Source organism: Patagioenas fasciata, chromosome 3 (genome assembly GCF_037038585.1).
Source record: "Patagioenas fasciata isolate bPatFas1 chromosome 3, bPatFas1.hap1, whole genome shotgun sequence".
In the NCBI taxonomy this organism is placed as follows: Eukaryota; Metazoa; Chordata; class Aves; order Columbiformes; family Columbidae; genus Patagioenas; species Patagioenas fasciata.
Genome location: NC_092522.1, coordinates 29,189,225 through 29,208,141, shown reverse-complemented (window position 1 = coordinate 29,208,141; position 18,917 = coordinate 29,189,225). Strand labels below are relative to the sequence as shown.

The 18,917-nt window shown below is 38.5% G+C and overlaps 1 protein-coding gene across 4 annotated transcripts in view; it reads right to left on the bottom strand.

Annotated features, from left to right (window-relative positions):
• The window catches only part of PACC1 (proton activated chloride channel 1), a 91,853-nt gene that overhangs the window by 31,012 nt on the left and 41,924 nt on the right, over positions 1–18,917 (bottom strand). For all 4 annotated transcript variants that reach the window (XM_071806004.1, XM_071806000.1, XM_071806002.1 and 1 more), the window contains 3 exons: positions 14,122–14,258; positions 5,328–5,544; positions 3,306–3,396 (listed from right to left, as the gene is read on the bottom strand). The gene's annotated coding sequence lies outside the window, so the exon portion shown is untranslated. The remainder of the gene's footprint in view (positions 1–3,305; positions 3,397–5,327; positions 5,545–14,121; positions 14,259–18,917) is intronic.

Below are 18,917 nucleotides of genomic sequence, written 5' to 3'. Positions count from 1 at the left end.
TTTAAGTGAATCAGTTTCTGGTTTAGTTTTCTTACCCAGCAAAGGCCTTGGAAAACTGCAGCCTGGGCTAATACTCTCTGTGTTCTGATGATAGCAGCTGTGAATTCATCATAACATGGGAATCAGTGTAGGGTCATGTTTCAGACTGCACTTGTCAGACCTGTCAGACTTTCACATTTCAGTAAAAATTAAAAGAGGATGCTTATCTGTTAAGTACAGTGCTTTGGAATGCGAGAAGCCTCAGCACAGTTTGTAAATCACCTCCTTTAACTTTTGGTTCAAAACTACTATCGGGCTACATTTTCAAGAGTGATAGCTTGGAAAGGCACTTAATTGCTGCAGTTTTTTCCTTGTAAGACTCCCAAGAACATGTAGAACTCACCTGATGGTGCAGGAGAGAAAACAAGGGGAAAAAAAAAGGTTTATCTGACTTTTACAAATGTATTTTTTGTGTTTTACAGATATCTGAAATATGTTCAATGTAATTTGCCTGTGCTCAAGAGAACACGGAAGAGATGTGAAAAGTTTCATATAGGAAATCAAACACTAAGTTTTCAGCTGATCTGGTTAAACTGAAAGGAAAAAGAATAAAAAAACCTCTGGGTACTTTTGTGAGTGAAAAATCTGCCATTCAGTAGGATTCAGCTGCACATCAGTAAGATGTGCTAAGTAGCTCTGATTAATATTTGCATAATTTCAGATGAACACTGTAAATTCTCAGGGATATCTTGAAATGCTCAGAACTGATGTGATGACAATCATACATTTTGTTATCCATCATCCATTTAGGCTTTTGCTTAATGTTTTCCTGTCCATACAGGAAACAATATACAAGCTTACAAGCAACTTATCACAAACCCATGCACCATGAGTAATATTCAGATAAAGTAAAACACACGTGAATGTATAACCTGAAAGCTATTTACATGGTATACAGAATGGCTGTTTCAAAGAAAAATCAGTCCTTGTCTGTGAATGCTTTGACTAAAACAACAAAATAAAAGCTCTTAGCTTTTAGATCTGTAATAACTCGGAGCCCTATCTGTGAATACTGGATTTAGGTAGACAGTTACACACATAATAGCTATAATATCTATCCAATCACTGCTAGGAGCACTCTAGCAGCATAGGCATAACAGAATAGGTGGGAAATGAGAATGTATCTTCGTGTGCCATTGGGACAATGTATACTGGTAAGGGAGATTTGCCAGAGCAGTATATGCAGGTGTGATAACAGACTGTTTCCTATGTTTGCTCTGTCAAATATGGTCAATGATAACAAGGTAAACTTGTACCCTTACACATCTGTTGGTCTTTACATATACCTTCTGTTTTAGATTTTCTTCTTCCTGTTCAAGAGAAGGCATGAGTCCTAATTTACTTGTTTACAAAACTTATGCTTAGATCTCCTTGGTTTGGGTTATCTGTTGACAAGAACTCCAAAATAATGGATAGAAATGGAGATTAATGTTCTGTGAAAAAAAAGAGCTTGTGCACCTGGATGAACTGCAAAGCTATAGGAAGTATTCTGGAATAAACAATTCATATTACTGTTTGCCATAGGTTATTTGTATGTGTTAAAAATTCTGCACTGTTAACAGATGTTCAGATTACCATGTTTTACAGGACTTCTTGACATGAGACTTTATCCTTCTGATGTGAGATATTGTCATTCTGAGAAGTGAAAAGTTTAGAAGAATCTGAGTTCAAGCCATCCAAGAAAATCCAAAATATGACCATTTTCCCTCAACTTAAAGAAACCTCTCTGAAAAATAAATTCATGTCCCAATGTCTACATTTTAACTTTCAGATTTTGCTGAAAGTTTTCTCATATTGTGCAAAGGCAGCAGATAGAGCAGAGACTTGGATCTAACCCTCGCATTGTGACAATTTAGGTCCATTTCTTGGCATATGTACTTGAGCCTTAGAGATAATGAAAACACAGACAGTAGACTGATAACAGAGAGTCAAACACGTCACCTGAATCCAAACAGGTGTAAACTTGTAGGAATGTTTGAATAGAGCCGAACTTAAAGCCTTGCACCCTTCCTTTGAATGAACAAAACCCCTTTTAGACAGCACTTGTTTCAGCCAGTAGAGGAAAGGGAATTTTCTTTTCTGGCACTTGAACAGGTAGAGTTAGATGACTATTGAAGTGAAAACTTCCCTGTGCCTAATTCTCTGCTGCTTTGCAGAGATACTAAAACCAGTTGTGTTGGATACGCAGAGTTTAGTTACCAAGCAATTAACTGCCTGGAGGATAACTTTATAGATTAAACTGATAATTTGTTCAAAATAGTGGTGGTAGATCAGGAGAATGTAAGGAGGCTACCCTTTCTCTTTGGAGGCTGCAGCTACGCAATCTTTTACATTGCAGCGCTGTTTTGGTAATAATCACACATAAAGGCCAGGTAACTCAAACTTATTCATTACATTTAACCCTTCATTATTTATGATGTTTGAGCAAAGCTCCTAAAAACATAATTTCTTTGAAAACAATCAGTATTGCTCCATGAAAAGCAAAGTGTTAATTCTGAACTGCAGAACTGTGCAGCTGTGCATCAGACCCGAGTATACTTATGGCAAAAGTGTTAATTGAAAGGATTACATGTTTAAATTGAGATTATATTCCAAGGTAACATGTCTGCGTCCTACATTATGCTTGGAAGTGTCTCAAAAATATCACTGTATTTTTTGTGAATCCATGCTCTGCACCTTAAAATGGTTATGCGATACTTTTAAAGAACAGTACAGCAGGACTCTCAAGACATTTGTGAAGTATTTTTCATGTTACAGAAAGACAAACATACACGTATGTCTGAGATACACAACAGACAGATCTAGCAATTTAGACCAAGGCAAGTCTTACAGTATTTCTAAACCATCTTCTATTCCCTGTGTTTCTTAAACTGGTCAGAAGTAATGCCCTACAGTTTTGATCTCTGACTCAACAACATGGTAGGCAGAAATGAAACGATGATGGCAGCTTGTAGGGATATCTGAAAAGCTCTCGGTGTGCAAAAGACCAACCTAGCAATTTCAGTGAACTTGAAAGGATTTTAAGAACGCATGTTTGAGTATGTGTTGAGCCTCTAGGATTTTACACATTAAATATTACTTATGTCCCTAAATTGCTGCTGCCAAGGGTAAATAACTTCCTTCCCATTTCTCTGAATGGTCACCTTTGAGTTTTGGAGCTGGAAGAAAACAGGCTGCCTGAAAGGTTTATATGTGAAGCAGCAGCATATCAATGGAATATAACAATCTGAGGCAGAGAGAAGTAAGGTGAGTGAAATTCTACTTACGAGAAGCAGCAGGAGTTCATAAATAACTCAGGGGAGCATACAGTTTCAGAAGAGGTGAAACTTGCTGATGCAGTCAGACAAAAGGTTGAACCTGAGAACAGAAAAGTGTGACATCCTCCTTGGATACAGTCCTGGGAAAATCAGCACAAATTAAACAGTTTGTGATTGCTGGCTCCTTGCTTGACATCTTTTGTCTCGTTTTTCAAAAATACCAATGCCTTTGGCTTTGGTACCTTGCAGGCACCTGGATTCATAGAAAATGATGCTGCTGCTATTTAGCCCATAACTTACCAATTTTCTCACTTTGTCTTTGATGCTCATTCTAGTTTAAGAAAGAAGGCTGGCGTTTTGCTGCAGAAGAGGTGAACAGGGACACAGATATGAAGGTGCAATTCTCAACTTCACTACAATTTTGCGATACTTAATGCTAGGTTTCCTGGCTGTTCAATGAGCTGATGCTTCCCTTGAATTCCCTTTCTATTTCATCGCTCTTGCATCTTTCAGCCATTTGAAGAAGGTAATGTTGGTTGGACATTCGAGCTGGTGGGACCCTAAGATGGCTGTAATATCAAGGATGCTACTTTCTGAAGCTCTAGCTTTAATTTCCTCATTCCAAAGAGGTATCACTTTGTGGTGCTTTGTCTTTTAGCTGAAGTGAGTATATTTTACCCATGTTCCTCCACATCTGTCATCACTTGGAGTTTGTCTGTATGTCCATTGGTCATTTGTTTGTTGAAATACTGGTAGAAACCATGAAGACCCCAACAGTATTTCTGGCTCAGCTGCTTAAAGACATTGTATAAAAGGTGTTTCACAACATTTTCAAGGGTTTTAATGATACATTCAAAATGTGCAGCTGGAAACTAGAGGTAAACTATTCATCCACTAGGCTAGTTTATGATAAAACAGACCAGCTATTTCAAAGAAGTAAGAAAGTAGCTTCCTAAACCCCAGGCAACCGCTTGTAGCCTTTGCAGAATAAGATACATTAACCAGAACATCTCTGAATACCTAAAGGATCTTTTAAGCTTGGAAAAAAGTAGAATCTTGAGCAAGATTTTATCTGAATGATTATGTTAGGTGTTACCTGCTTCACAAAGTATATGTATTTATGGGAAACTTTAATACAGAGGGAAACAGTTACAAACTATTATTCCACAACGCTGTAGCTCACATTATTGCAAGCCCTGTCAGAGAGTATGTGTGAAGTCCTCATGGTACTGTGCAAACACAAATATAAGGGAGTCTAATTAAGTCCTTCAAACGTATCTAGTTTATGTTGCCCTTAAAAAAACCCCACTCCCATTCCACTAGGCTGTTTGATTTAACAACAACAGAAATAAATCAGGGGTTGTCCTGATACTAGCTGAAAAATCATCTCACCGAATGTGTTTTTTTCACAGCTGGGAACCTGCTGGCCACTTCTGTTTCTGATTGCACACACTGTTCCTAGTCACGTAATATCACTGGAATAACCACATCAATTATTTACATAAACATTTCTAAAAATCTACTTCAAAAAACGTATTCTGTTTTTAAAGCAGTTAAACTGGAAACAAAGACAATTAGCAACATATGACTAGAGAGGTCTCCACGAGCCACTGAAAAGCACTTCTTGATTTACAGACAAGGTTTGGAAAGCCAAATGAATTCTGCAGACTGTTTATATAAAAGTACTGCTCTCCATAACTTCCTCTAACTGGACTGTCCTTTCATTTAGATAGTTTTTCCATCAACTCATTTAGACTGACTCATCACACCTAAAAATAGTTTAGATTTGCTTTATCTTTTTCTATTCAGAATAACACCACAAAATGGATCATGCCTACATGCAGTTATCTGAGAAAACCTACTCTGTTATTTCTGCTCATTCCTTTTGGTGTATGAAAAATCACTTAACCACATACTAAGTAGGTATAATTTTATGTAACCATAAAAGTAAAGGAAGTAACGTGCAAGAATCTGACCCAAACTGATAAAGTGTAACAAAGATTACTCTCTAGGCCATACAGAATGTCTCACCTTTAGATACCTTTTTAGAAACAGTGCATGACTGCAGTGCTGTTAATGGAATCATTCCAGATTTATGTTGGTGTTGCTTCAAATACATCCAAGCTTCTTGATTTTTTTTAATATATGTTTTTTGGCATGTGCTGGAGCAATGTTTCCATGCAGCAGGAGCTCGCTTTACACCCCTGGAGCTGAAGGAGGAGCTGTGAGTAGCAAACTCTTACCCTGCCTGGGACAAATCACAAGAAACAAACAAAATCAACTGTAGTTTATTATTCTGTGCCATGCAATGTGGTCTTTTTAGAGAGGAAAAACAAAACAGAACAAAACACAAAACCAATAAGGGATTACAGGAACTTCAGAGGAAGAAGCTGGACTACAGCTGCACAGCAGAGAGCTGGTATGAACGTTAACAGTGAGTCTTACCCCTTGTACACATTTCTAGTTAGCACAAAGCTCAAAAATATTCTTAAACACTTAATACAAGGGAGAACAGCATGGATATAATTTACCTGTTATGTATCTGCTTCAGAAAACAGATTTCTGCTTCAAGCTATAAATCAGTAAGACATCTGACTTTCAGACAGTGCATCACAATTCAGCTTTCCGGTTTATAAAAATCATGCCAATATACCTCAGCACTGTTTTCTTTCAATAAAGTCTGCAGAGAGCCAGCTGTCTGAGCTGGTCGTGTTGCTATCTAAGATTTGTGCATAAGTGTCTCTCTGGGAGTTTTGTTTTGGTTCTATCATTTAATATTCATGACAATCATTGTTAACCTGCCAGCTGAGCCGTCTTCGCAACCTCCAGACAAAGGCAAAAGTTTATTCCTAGCCCACACAGCTCTTGGAAGCCTACATTTCCACATTCCTGGCTATTTTGGCTTGGGATTCTTATGTTTCAACTAATAGGATGAATTTTAAAAAAAGAACTGCTAGGGAAAAGATAAAACAAGAACAAGAGGGTGTTCAGTACTCCTAGTCAGCAACCACATGGTTAAGCAATTATATGAATCTGATCATTGCAGCCCATACACCAAGGCTTTGGGAAAGCTGACAATTCAAATGTGTCCATTAATAATAAAATGTGATGGAGTAAAAGTGGAGGGGGAAAAATCCTTGCTTTTAAGCTGCATGGAGTAAACTGCCACCTTAAAATTACTCATAGCCTGCTGCGTATCTGTCAAAATAATATATAAATAGTGGAGGTACTAAATAATTTCAGTGTCACTGAGAAGAAATATATTCATGCTAAGAGCAAATTCTGTAATTACATTATTATTTTAATGTACATATTTTTTCATCAAGAATGTCAGAATAATCAAACGATGACTAACGCTCTAGATAATCAAATTACACCACGTCCAGAAAAATCCAAGGGATGCAGCATTTCAGCCTCCCCAATCAGACAGAACAAAATCTACAATAGGTCCAGTGCTGCCAATGTGGAGCAAACTGAAAAGCTGTCAGAAAATCAAGAAAAGAAAGAGTGACACGAGGAGGAGCGAGTGATCGGTGGGAGAAGGAGCACCAGAGCAGAGAAGGATCCCCAGAATCAAGCGAGGGAGAGGTAATAGAAATTTTGATGCCGACGGGCAGGGCAGAGTCAGAGAGTACCAGGGCCAGCCTGACTGCATGGTTGGTTCCTGCCTCACTACTGCAGACTAGCATAGCAGGGAAAGAACATGCACACATTTTTAAGAGAGAACTATTGAGGATTAAGTTTTACTTTCTATTGCACTTAAGTGATTAGAAGAAATATATGTTAAATTCTATTTCTCCCTCTAAGTTTCTGTGATGCTTTTTGTTCGACTGCAGTTGAATGGAGAGAAAGGGGGAGAGGCTTACTTGTTGCCTGAGGAGAAAAATGTTTTTCCTTATTGCACGCTACACTCTGCAACAGAGCATCAAGGCTGGATTTCTCAAAAACAGGAGTTGAGGGAATTAAGAGCTCACTCTTAAGTCAAGACTAGGACATATCATCATCTTTTCTAAGGAGGCAAACATCTTCTGGAAGGAACCAGTCTCTCAGGGATATTATTATTCACAATGTACTTTTAGAATCACCTTTCAAAAATAAAGGTTTTTATAAAAGCTCCTAGGTAAAACCTCAGATAACAGCTTTCTAAAATTTGCCAGTGGATAAAAAACTTTATGAATATTTCCTCCTCACTGACAAAGAATTTTGGAGACTTGAGGAATGTGAAATACAAATAGCTAACATGATGAACAGCTGTCTACACATGAAATGAAATTACCCAAACCAGGAACAATAAAGAAGAGTAGGGCCAGGGCCAACTGGGGATCCAGATATCCCAAACTAAATCCCAGTTCACCTGCCCTTTCTGGGTGGAAGCAATTCAGTTGTGATGGGGAGGGTACCAGCAGCTTTCCCAGGCTGTCCCCATACCCTAAACCAGCGCTGCTCAGTCGTCTTTCAGTCTCCTGCTGCCTTCTAGAAAATCAGCTCTACTTCATTTAGGCTGGTTTAAGGCTCTAGCAGCAGAAAGTCCACCAGGACTCAAAGCCTGTTACAAAATCCTGACAGAAAGACCCAATTTTCTACCATCTCTTTCCATACTTTGCATGTCCTTTCATAAGCCTGATCCTATGAGCAGTTTAATAGTGATAAGCCCCCCAAGTAGGACACAAATATTAAATAGAAGCAGAGTAAGCCACAATGTAAGTTAATTTGCCAGCAGCTGGGGTTTCCTGCACCTCTAAGGGCAGAAAGGAGGAAAAAGCACTGGTTTTCTCCAAGTATGACCATTAGAAGCCTTATACACTTCATCAAGCCTATGCAGAAAATAATGATTTTGTATCTTTAGTAAAAGTGGATTGTTAAGGATGTTAGGTACCTTAACACCATTGAAATTAAAATCAAGAGAAAAAAGGCAACAAAATAAAGGAGAAGCGGCTCCTACCACATACCAAATATCAACTCACTGGAAGAAAAATATAATTTTTCTCAGACTCCCTTCTGGAAGCCACTTTTTGAAATATTTTCTTCAAAGCCAACCATAAGTATGGCTTTATGATGATGTGGCACAGCTGTTGCATTTTCAAAAAAAAACCCCAAAACTGTGTCCCCATTAGACTGTTTCTGATCTCCTTATAGTCACAAGTTATGCTTAATATCGTTTATTTTCTGTAATTTGTTAGATGGTGTTTTACTCATTTAAGTATTGCTTTACCCACAGTTGATTCAAAACAGCTAAAGAAAGCAGGAACAGGCCAGCAAAGAATGCAGTAATAGGTACCAGGCTGAGGGAGAAAGTTTAGAGAAAATTTCAGTTCAGAGAGTAGCTATTTCTGTATAACCAGAAATCACCTACAGGCAATTTTCTTTGATTTTGGAGCCTATTAACTTTGATATTTATGAAACTATTAAGTTGTTCCTTCGGAAACAGCCATAGCAAATGCTTCTTAAGGTGGCTATGAAGCGTGGGTATTTTTCTCTAGAAAGCTTCTTTAGAAGTAATGAAAAAAAAAATAGTTCCTGTAAATATACTGTCAAGGCAGCTAAAAGAGCAATCAAGGTTTGCCTCACATTTCAGTCCACATTTTCCAGGAACTCCCCACTAGCAAACTTTATTAAATTTAATACTAAATTAAATTCAGAAAGAGTTCTGTTTTCACTGTATTTTTATTCCCCTGGTGTTCTCCTAGATGGATGCTTTCATAACAGTTTCTTTGGTTTGCTTTGTCTCTATGCAACTTTAAGTCATAAACCAATTTTCAACTACTGTGCATCAATAAAGGGCTCCAACTGAGCAATGCTGATTTTCACCTCTCCTTTCCCTGGACCACAATAACCTCCTACGTCAGCAGCTTTGATGTTTCCTATGGTGCTCGGAAACCTACATATTTACATTATTTGGATTAAGCACCAAAAAGGACCTCTCTAATTACGATCAAAATTACAGATCCACTTTTCTTCCATAATTCTTGAATTAGACAGCCATTTGCTTTTGACTGAAAATACACTGGAACTTCAGAGCTCTGCATAGCAGTCATCTGCATACATTATTATCCTTCTCCCTTCATGTCTCCTTTCACAGAGTTTTAATAGATTGACACTACAGGGACTTCTGACAACACTAAGACAAATATTGTTGCAAGATACAGTGGAGGATAACTAATGAACTCTGAAGCAATTACTAAATCTACCTGAAAGGTATAGAAAGAAACCATAGATTATGATGATGCTTATTCTGGATTTTGCTGGGGAAAACAAAACCAAACCAAAACGCCACCACCAACAACCAAACAAAACCAAACAACAAAACAAAAAACCACACACACACACACCACCAAAAAAACCCAACAAATACCCCCCCAAAAAACTCAAAGCAAAACTCCAATTCTAATTGCATGCTAATTTATAAAAATAAGTAACTCTCCAGGGGTTTCAATGCCAGTCTAAGATAACAACTATACAATCTGGCTCTTGCACTACATACTCACATCTGATTATTGTTTTTATACATAATCAGGATTAGGCAAAGGTCTTTCCCAATACAAACCTGGAAAAGCTAAAATCCAGAAAGAGTAAAGGTCTTCAAATACTCAGTAGTTTGTCTGCCGTAGACTTTAAGAACATGGCAATGAGCACATCCTCTGTTTAAGGCTTAGTTTAGACTGTTAAACAACGCTTCTGACATTCTTCAAATTTCACTGTCTGAGATAAGAGAGAGCAAAGCTTCTTGGACAAACAAATGCTGTTTAGGTCCTTTAAGAAGAAATGAAGCTCAAAAGAATTGATGACAACATATTTCAAAATATGGTAACCAATTGGTTCAGAAACCCACTTTTTACAGAGAAGCAGGAAGCATTTCCCCTGCCTGTTTTCCTTAATGGCTACAGAGAAAATGGACAAGAAACAGAGTGGAATGAAACTGCTTTGTAGTCCCAGAGAGGAAAATGGTTTTGAAATACCACTGTGGGCAAACAGAAGATGAAGACAAGTAACTATCACCTCCCATGCACCAGCCACAAGACAGGCACATAAAAAAAAATCTGAGCCACGTGGAGGCAAACACAAAGGTATGTATATAATTTTAGCAAAGTGGTTTAAGTGACCCAGTCGGAAACATTACATATGCAGGCAAAAAAACCCAACCCAACCAACCAAAAGACAGAAAGCAAAACAAACACACAAACACCAAACAAACTCGCTGAAACACTTTGTAGAATGATTCTGAAAAAGGAATAAGAGTTTTCCCAGAATGCAGGGCTGCTGAAAACAGAGGCTTGAGTTACTGCCAAAGGAGCTGTTTCCTATTGTCTTTTTTCCTGCTATATTCAGGGAAACAAGACCTCAATTTAATCTCACTCTGATTGCAAAGAATGTACACAAAAATATATCACTTTGTATCAACACTTTTGACAGAAATAAACTAGAGGAGCTAAAATACTGGCCAACCACTAAAGTAAAAAGTTTTATAACTTCTTTCATGTGTACTGAGAGATAGAGAAAAAAATCAAACAAAATTCTGGAAGATATCAGAATGAATTTGTATCTAACTTGGTTTTAACTTAAAGAATTAAATAGTGTGAATATAAGGAAACATACTATCACACAAAACAGAGATGAAACTCTGAAAATAGCAAAGAGAATCAAAGAATAGGAAAAAAATAATCTAGTCATCACATTACTTTGAAACCTAAAGATCTCTATTACATTCCTCCTTAACTCCAGACTCCTGTATTATTCTACCTAAATCACTGAAGCCCTAAATTCTCAGTGTTCACCTTCACAGGTCCTTCTGAAATCACTGCTTGAGGCTTTGCTCTGTTCTTCCCCATATTTCAGATCACTGAAAGCTATGTGCTATGAAGCAGCATGAAACTCTTTGATTCTACACAAGTCAGAGACCTTGAAGTTCTGAACCTCAAAAGGATTTCTTAAGCATTTTCCTGCATTCATTTATTTTTGATGCATCAAACAAACAACAGCTGTTTGCACAGATAATGTGCATGCAGAAAGATTTCCAATGCTTAAGCAGTGAAGCTGAGCAAAACAAGGACCTGGTCCTGTGCCCTTGACTCACGCAGGTAACCAAAAGTCTCTCTTAATGTTTGTTTTTCCAGAAAAAGATTTCATGGGAAGATCTGAACGTGTATCTCTTAATGCTGTTTCAGAATTTAAAAATAAATAGAAGGTGCAGACTTTTCCAGAAAAAGGAAACCTTGTTCTGGTCGAGCTGAATTTACAACCAACTTCAACTGACCTGAGGCAGAAGCCCCTGGCAGGAATAAAGAAAATGTACCTGATGTATTTCCACTATTTGGTGGTGGCTGGTGTCGCATCATCTCAGCCAGCTGGGCAGCACTGGGCAGCTGGCTCTCCACACCGACCCATTTCTCTTTCTGAGAGGCAGGTTTTTCCCTCTGAAAGGCCAGTCCTCATTCCTGTGAGCAGAACAAGAGAGACATCCAGCGGCTGGACCACTGAAGTATATTTTTAAACCTAACTGGAAGGCAGACTCTGGGATGCTCTTACCTATTCCATGTTCTTGCGTGTGTAAGAAACCATTTATGTGCCAACGACCAGATATACAGACTCAGAGAAAGAAATATTCCAGGGGCTGAAGCACTCCTGTCATCTCTGCTGCGTATTTTCCCTGCAACCTACAGACTGCCTCACTGTGTACTCCAAGTCCCCCCTGTACTTCTCCCTTTTTCTCTGAAGCTTAACTTCATTATTTTGATTCTCAATTCATGTGAATTGGTACAGGTCTATCAGCTTCTGCAGAGCTATAATGCTTTGCGTCAGCCCAGAATTTCATTCTAATTGTTTTGCAATGCAGACATGTACTTTTCAAATCTACTATCGTTTATTCAAATATTTTCTCTAACCTTAACTCTATTTGTACTACTTATTTTATCCGCAAAGTAAATAGAATTGCCAGTGATTACTTATATAAAACTCCAGAGAATCAGTGGAAAAACCTGGTATTAAGTTGTTTGATCTTCATGTAAGAGCAGGGAGAAAAAGATTTTTAAATTTACTAATATACATTTGTAGTATCTACAGGTTTTGTTATTAAAAGAAATCCATATCTTTACTGTCACATCTAAACTATTTATTGTATATAAAATACGGCTTATTTGGAAACACAAATCAGCACAGAATTGCTTAGAAACTCAAAAATCTGAAGACAGGGTGAATAAATAGAAGAAAAACAAAGGAATAAACTTTTGGACAAAGTATTAGAAATATTAGAAATAATTTATTGGTAAAAATAATCTTTGTCACAGTGCATGTTAAATAATTCATTTTTTTAAAGCTCTTAACCCTTAAAAACTTTGAAAGATCTGTAGGAAAAGTTCTGGTAAGAGAGTAAGGAATAGCATAATTCTTGCATATTTAGGGAAGAACTGAAGGCAGGCAATTGCTGACTTCACCTACAACTATGTAGGATGAGATGCCAGGGATACAGCTAAGGGCTATGAGCAAATTTCCCAGCTTCTACAGGGAAAACTGTATGCAGCCAATGGGGTAAAAACAGATAAGATGATATGATGACCCAAAATTACCAGGATCTGCTACTAATGAAAAAACTGACATACTCAGTATGAAAAGAAATTTGGTCCACTTCTTAACACATACATGTATTGAACATCCATCACACATAATCCAAACAACATACCAAGCTGCAATAGAGTTGTTAGTGATATATATAAAACCAACACAGAATAAAGCTCAAGTCTTGTACTGTGCCCTCTGCTAAAATATTTCACTTTACTGCACACTTCCTTGCAATTTTTTTTACCTGTGCTGTTATAAGGATACTCACCCCAAACAAACAAACAAAAAAAAAGAAAAAAAAAAAAAGATAAGGTAAAGAAAGAAATGTCCACAAGGCAATTTTTACATCTGCTTAGTAAGAATTGCTTGGTATAGCTTTCATATCAACATTAATTCCATGCTTGAATTAAATAAAGCATTTCTTGGCTACCAAACGTCCACAGGGGTTGATTTCAATTGCTAACATCATTAGAATCTACTTTCAGAAAGACTGTAAATCAATATATGCATAGACTTCCCAATATACCCCTACTGTGACTGAAAAATGAGAGCAAATAGTTTTCCCTTATGATTGCAGACCATATTTGATGTAACTGGAAAGCCAGACAGGCTCCATTGAAGCAGGAGAGCTGTATCAATAGAAAGCAAAAGCTGAACTCAGAATCTCAGATTCTGAAAGTGGAGCCTCTTTACCAATAACTGTTGGACAAGGATCTAGTTACCGAAATATTTTATCAGAACTCCATGTAAAGGAGGAGCTTATATTCTCCCTGCTGACTCCTCAGTCAGGCTGGGGAGGGATGCTGAGCTGAACTAATGCCAGCTTCAGGGCCTCGTGTCACGGTGGACCATGCAGGTGGTAAACCATCCATGTGTTACAGTCTAAGCAACACTTCACAAAGCTATTACATACAAAGAAAGCCACCCAAGCAAACAGCCATTTAGTACAGGGCACAGACACAGAAGAACGCAGTTTGTCTGACAATTCACAGAACTTACATTCCTGCTATTTCCTTCACAGCAAATCTTCCACTTGTGCCTTCATAGCCATACTTCATAACAATGAGCTACAGCCCACCTAGCACACATCTGCCACCCCCCAAATTAGCTTTGATCAGGATTAAATTAACTGCCGAGTTGCCTCATTCAAATGACCTCAGCTGAGGATTGCTCCAGCTGCGAAGTCCTGAACAGTGGCCTCAGAAAACAGAAAGACGAAACCAGAGAGACACCTTTTCATCAGTTTAGACTCATGAGAGTCATTAATTCTTACCTAATTGCTGTTCTCTGGACATCTGAAGTCCCTCAGATTACTGCTCCTTTGGGAGGAAAAAAGTGACACTAGTCACTAGTGATACTCGCTTTCTTATGAATTTCTTTCCTTCTTTGTCTCCTCGTTTCCTTATTCCTCTGGAAGAGTGCAGAAAAATGCATGTGAATTCACTTCTACTAGAAGAGTTATTAATTATCAACAGGGTAATTGTTGGAATTTCCACCTATTTACCATTACAGTTAGATGTATACCAGACAGTAACTTGAAAATATTATTACTTTCTAGTTATGTCAAATTATTTTTTTTATTTAAAGGTTAAATCAACACTAATTAATAAATGATTTCATTATTTAGGTCTAAACATATTAACAAAACATTCTAATACACCTATATGAAAAGAAAACTAAACATTTGCAATCTGTTTTTCTTTTTTTTGTTTGTTTTCCTTAGTCTCCATCTGCTTGGGAGTCCACGATACTAGGTAAGAATTCACTGAAAAACAAAGAACTTAGAAATGGTGATCTACACATGGCAAGAGCTCACCTTAATTTTATGCAAGCATATAAAAAAATACCACTCCTGAGACAGAATTCTCTGAAGGAGCTTGGGTCCTATTGCAACAGGCAATGTATTAGTGTTTTTTACACTGCATATTCTTTGCACTGAGGACTTTGTTTCCATCAACAACTCTCAACCCCCATGACAAAGTAACTATTATTGTCACTTCTCCATACAGAAAAATGTAGGGAAAAATGACATCCAAAGTTTCACCAACACTTTACAGTTGAAATGAAGCGATAACTCGAATCCTTTGACTTGATATTTTGTATTTTCCCAACAAATATTCTTCCATTTGAATTCAAGGAACAACACAGAACGACTGAGGCATCCAACCAAAACTTAAAACACAGCCTGAAACTGAATTATGTTAGCGAAGTCCCGCTACCACAGTTCACATCAACTTTGTTACAAAGTTCCTGTCAACAACTTTTTCCTAAATGTTTTCTTCTTATTAGGCAACATTTTCAAACTAAGATGGTTCTTAAAGAACAGTATTAACAAATGAATAACATAGAGAAGAAGTGCCTGAAAGCACCCTGCTTTTGAGATAAGATGGCAAGCAGAGTATTTTACCACTAGAGGACAGTAGAATGTAACCTCCAGGAAACCCTGCATTTGGGCTTCCACCTTCTCCAGAAATCTGACAACCTGGCACTTTATGTGTAAAGTGAGGAGACAAAAAAAAAGCCACAAAACCCACCACAAACAAACAGCAGATGACTGATTTACTGGGACAAGGGTAGGAGCATCAACATACAGCCAGAGCAATGATAACTGTGGGTGCGAGTGCACTCGGGAGCACCAGGCAGAGCCAACTGTTGGGCTGGGGGTTAAAGAGAAGCCTGAAAGAGTCTTAACATCACTACTTGGCACAAATCCTAAAATGCTCTCTCCTTTTGACTATTTTGCTTCCTCTGGCAAAATGGCATCAATTTTGATGGGAAAGTTGCCCAAATGAGAACTGAGTAAAAAACAGAGAAAGGTTTCAAGCAGACTATGTACAGAACTGGAGATACGAGTTTTTACAACAAAATTGACAATAAAATTAATAAAGAAAATAGCAGGGGATAATTCTTGTTCTTTATTCCTTAATATTGTTACCTTCTCATGTGACACAACTCTGATCCCATGTAGGTTTCTGAGTCAAGTCACTGTCTTCAATGTGCAGGCTCCTCTGGATTTCTGACTCTGAGATGAGGTTGTTTCCTGAGGGCCTGGGAGAAGTGAGCTTCACTGTCCCAAAGGGGTCCAGCAGCTGTCTGTCTACATTGCACAAGGGCAGCACTGTGTGCTTGGGCAATAACAGCACGGGAAGAACTTAGGACTGGAATAAGAGAAGTGATGCAGGTGAGCACGGTCTCAGGTGGGCAATGAGAGATGTATGCAGACATACAAAAGAATTTGGCTGTCTCTCATTAACTTTATCTAACGACCCAATTAGCCCAAATTAATGAAAAATACATACTGCAGAAGCATAATAGGCACATGCAAAAATAAGCAAATTAAGTTACCAGAAGGAATGGTCCCTTGTTAAGATGTAGATGAATTGGCCAGCAGCCTGATGTGGGGAAAGCTATGAGCTATTCCACACTCTGAGGGAGACCAAGATGTGGTCTTGGCCAAGCTGCTACCACCACCTATGTCTATTTTTCAGTGTAAGAAATGAGAAGGTGCTTGCCTAGCACTTTAAGTAGAAAACACTGGATAAAGAGCAAAATCTTACTAGGTTACACCCGGAAAAAGAAAGACATGGAACATCTGTACCTGAGGGCAAGTCATGAGATGCACAGGAAAGGAGTGAACAGGCTGTCTCTGCAGCCACTGCAGCCCAGGAGGGCTGATTTGCAGCACAAGGAATGGCAGATTTGAGTTGAATACCTGGAAGGGACATACATCTGTGCCGCATGAGGGGCCATGTGCAGCATCTCCCGTGGCAACAGTGTCCAGGGCACAATGGAGAAAAGGCAAATGACAGGACTGCACCAAAGAACAATAGTATAATATAGAAAATTTCATATTTTTTCTTCTTTTCTATCAGTGAATAAATTTACATCCACTCCAGTCCAGCACAAGCACAACCTTCCAGAGTTTAGAAGCGATGAGATTTCTGTTCTGCCTGCTACAGAAAAGAGGGATCTGAATGGGGGTCCACAGGCATTCAGAGCCAGATCTCTGTTCTGAGCAAAGTGACCACATATAACCCAGCAATTCCCAGAAGAGTTAAGTCACACCCTCCTGCCTGCTTGCTCTGCACCAAAACAAGGTGTATTTTCCCAAATGTCTCTTTCAGCAACAGCGCTGCCTTTAACACCTTGTTCCCACCTTATACCACAACCTTACTTGTGCCAGAACAACTGTTGGTACGGGCACAACTTGAACTGTACTGAGGAAAATAACCCTCTCCTACCCACCCCCCTAAAAAAACCCCCACATTTTGTAGAAATTGAATTAGTTTCCTGATCTAATTCACTGTGCAGTCACACAAACTGCTACACTGGTGTAAGTGCCTATGTGGGTAAAGGTGGGTAGCAAGCAAGAACAAACAGCAAGTGGATGGCACTTCTGTGAGAAAGAGGCGTTTGTGAAGCCACAGCCTCAGTGGAGGCCAAATCTGGTCATTCATCACTGCTGAAGCACATTTAACTTTGGCACTAGCTGAACTATTCAGCTGCTAACATTTTAACCCGAGCACCCAGACAAAGCTCAGGCGATCTTTGCAGTTAGAAAATACTGATACAGAATGTAACTCTAAAATAGTAACTGGTTTAATTATTATCAAGTTCACTAATGATAATTACTTTTAACTGTTAGTTTTAATAACTAGTATTAATTAATAATTTCAAGGCATTCCTCCTTCCTCTCATGCTGTTACCCACTTCTACCCTGCTCACTGGACTTTCCACCCCATCAGCAGCAGTTTGCTGGATCGTCCTTTGCCCAGCCAGGGGACAGGAGGGAGCAGCCAGCGGAGAAGTGGGGCTCTTCTGCAGCAGCTCTGCTGCAGGGAGTGCAGAAACTTTCATCATCAAAGGCCAGATTGTTCCTAGGAGACTTCTGACACTGCTTCCACACTGTGCTCCTCACTGCAGTTTCAGCCTCCCAGCTGTGCCAAATGCAGGTCCCCAACCTGTGGGAGTACTTGTGCTCTAGCTGAAGGGGTAGAAAAATCCCACAGAGAGAAGGCAGAAACAAGAACTGACTCTACTCTTTGTTTGTTTTTCTTCCCCCCCACCCCCCAATTTATTTATCAGCTTTACTTTCAGGATAAAACTAACAAGCCCTTGTACAGGGTCAGATCTTTCCCGGCTGTGCAGGAATCAAACAAATGAGACAGCTAAAAGTGCCCTCCAGCTGGTAAAGCAAGATGCTGCCCCAAGGACTCTTCTTCAGCTTTTCTTTACTCTTACCCCAAATACGCTTCCTACTCACTCTGTGGTTTCCTGTTTTAGTTCCCAAACTCAGCTTTTTTTCTTCTGCATACGTGCTTCCCCCTCTCAAAATTACTTCTATTGCCTATTAGTCTAACTTGTTCAAATATCCAAGAAACCTGCACTTATTTTTTTCCCAGAATTGCTGACGTGCTTGACTATCTTTTAAAACACAACATAATTTCTTTAACGTAAAATTCGGTAACATAAAGGGCATCAGTAAACCCTCCGGATTTCAGGAAATCACCTCAGTAGTTAACAATGGAATATTCAAACATTCACATAAACACATAGCTTTAATCCAGCTGCATCTTCCCCTTAGATACAATTACATATGAAGCAAACAGTTTAAGTTCGTCACAGGAGAAGAGAATGTACATAAATAATTGTTAAAAACAAATTTAAGGGGAATCAGTAGTTCTAATTTTTCCCCTTGAGTATTGTATATTTTGATCTCAAAAACTGATAAGCTCTGTGCCTACCTAGAGGGAATAAAATAACTTAAGATCCTATATTGCATAATGCCTGCATATTTGAAATTAATTACAGACATTTTACAGTGACAATCTCTTTCCACTTTTGATGGTTCATATTCCAAATCAGATTTTAAAACTTTCTTTTAGCTGCAGAAAACACAGTGGTTGTTATAATGAAGCAATAGTCAATAAATACTTTGAAGGGTAATTCCAAAGACATGCACTGTAAAACTTACACAATTTGTTCAGTTCCATATACCTTAACCCTACACCACCTGAAGAGGAAAGGCTGAAAACCAGCTTTATTTAGATTTATTTCTGCTTTAAAATA